We start from the raw sequence: 2,123 nt of genomic DNA on the forward strand, positions 1-2,123 counted from the left end.
GGAAAGCTCATTGTGGGACAGGCTCTAGTGGCTGTAAATCTGCACCAAGGCTGAGTTCTGGGAAAGAGACTTCAGATACAGTATTAGGGGACCACTAAGGTCTATATAAAAGAGACTTCAGAACAGTATAGGGGACCACTAAGGTCTATATAAAAGAGACTTCAGATACAGTATTAGGGGACCACTAAGGTCTATATAAAAGAGACTTCAGATACAGTATTAGGGACCATAGGTCTATATAAAAGAGACTTCAGATACAGTATTAGGGGACCACAAGGTCTATATAAAAGAGACTTTAGATATGGTATTAGGGGACCACTAAGGTCTATAAAAGAGACTTCAGATACAGTATGGGGACCACTAAGGTCTATATAAAAGAGACTTTAGATATGGATTAGGGACCACTAAGGTCTATATAAAGAGACTTTAGATATGTAAGGGGACCACTAAGGTCCTATAAAAGAGCTTCTGATCAGTAGTAGCTGACCACTAAGGTCTATATAAAAGAGACTTCAGATACAGTATTAGTGGACCACTAAGGTCTATGTAAAAGAGACTTCAGATACAGTATTAGTGGACCAAGGTCTATATTAAAGTATCCAAAGAGCACCATGCCATGGGACCTTTAATATTGCGAGATTGGCCATGGCCCTGGCGGAGGTCTTCGGTCTCGGTATGTCAGAATAGAACAGAACAGGCCATCTCGAGATGATCGTAACAGAATTTCTGGGTTACAATGACTGCAAGAAAAACACTTTGTCACGTAGAGATGATGACATACTTAAGTCACAATCTGAAGGGACAAATCCTTTCAATTAAATAAGATTAAAAGGCTGAGCTGCTGGGGGTGGGTGCTGAGAGTTTCCATGTCCATACATTTAAAGAGCAGTGTTTCCTCTATGATGATTTGGTAGTGGCGGCCCGCCATGGCAACACTTCCGCAGCCACGGTATCAGAAATCGGACAGACGCACAATGTAGTCGGGGTCGCCTTTTAAATGATCCTGTCGACATAATGCACCTATTAATAATGCAACTATTCAGCACTATACAGCTCATCGTCCTGATATCAAACATCTGGAAACATCAAAAACGGTAAGTGAGTCAGTGTAATATAATATCAATTGGAAATAGTCTGTAGATGTACTCATACAGTACAAATACAGTCCAATCACAGCTGAAAATATGCCTTGTTGTGTGTTAGTAGAGGTGTATAAATATATTCAGACCGACCTGCCCCCACTGGTAAAACAAATCCTAAAGGAAACACTGAAAGAGACATTGCTTTTCAGTCTTTTAATAGCTTTTTTCCCCCAGAGTTTTGGGGCCAACAAGCAGCACAAAGTTTGGGTTATACTTTTTAACGTCTTTGTGCTATTTTCGGCCCCTGTGTTGGCTGCAGGCTTCCACTGAGCTATACAGTACGTGCTGTTGTATGTACTGTGGTTCTCCGAACCTCTGAGAACTCCAGACAGGCAACACTCAGGCTGGTTTTGAAGAACTGTCCCTTTAAAACCTCTGATAAACAAGTTTAGAAGTCAAAGAAAAATACGAGACGAGGTGTGACTTTCACAGTGACGGGGTTATTTTTAAGATGCACAAATAAAGTTTAAAAAAAAATTAAAGACTAGCAGGTTTAGCAAATTGTAACGTGTCTGTCATTCTTGATGCGCCCAGAAACAAACAAAACCGTATCTTGTATTCTCTTAAGGCCTCCTAGGAACAGGCTGTGGTTTTCATCTACAAACTAGAAGAAGATGATGCATGATCAACAGCCTACTGAAACTCCTCCCCACAGGGAGGGAAGATGCCACATAAAAAAGAAAAGCAAAACAAAGCAAAGTTGTAAACAATGGCTAACCTTGTAAGAAGGCCAGATAATCAGACTAAAAGCCAAGAAGCTGTCACGAACACAAGTATCATCTCTCCGGCGTGGCTCCCTGAAGCCTGAAGAGGAGCTGGATCATTGCTGGCTCACGGGTACAGCGGATCTAAAACACTGGCAGACTTTTACAAAGAGTCTGAAACCATCAGGATCCATCCCATTTCCTCAGTCGCCATGTGACTTACAGACAATTATGTGTAGCTGCCATGGATGCTATTTTTTTTGGGGGGGGGGGGGGG

At 41.8% G+C, this 2,123-nt stretch overlaps 2 long non-coding RNA genes across 2 annotated transcripts in view; both read left to right on the forward strand.

Annotated features, from left to right (window-relative positions):
* Positions 1-2,123, forward strand: part of LOC116702963 (uncharacterized) — a 15,338-nt gene that overhangs the window by 3,606 nt on the left and 9,609 nt on the right. The gene's annotated exons all lie outside the window — the stretch shown is intronic.
* LOC116702960 (uncharacterized) lies at positions 458-1,815 on the forward strand. Its single transcript, XR_004335294.1, has 2 exons — positions 458-888; positions 1,317-1,815. It is a non-coding gene; the product is annotated as an uncharacterized LOC116702960 (long non-coding RNA).

Source organism: Etheostoma spectabile, chromosome 15 (genome assembly GCF_008692095.1).
Source record: "Etheostoma spectabile isolate EspeVRDwgs_2016 chromosome 15, UIUC_Espe_1.0, whole genome shotgun sequence".
NCBI lineage: Eukaryota > Metazoa > Chordata > Actinopteri > Perciformes > Percidae > Etheostoma > Etheostoma spectabile.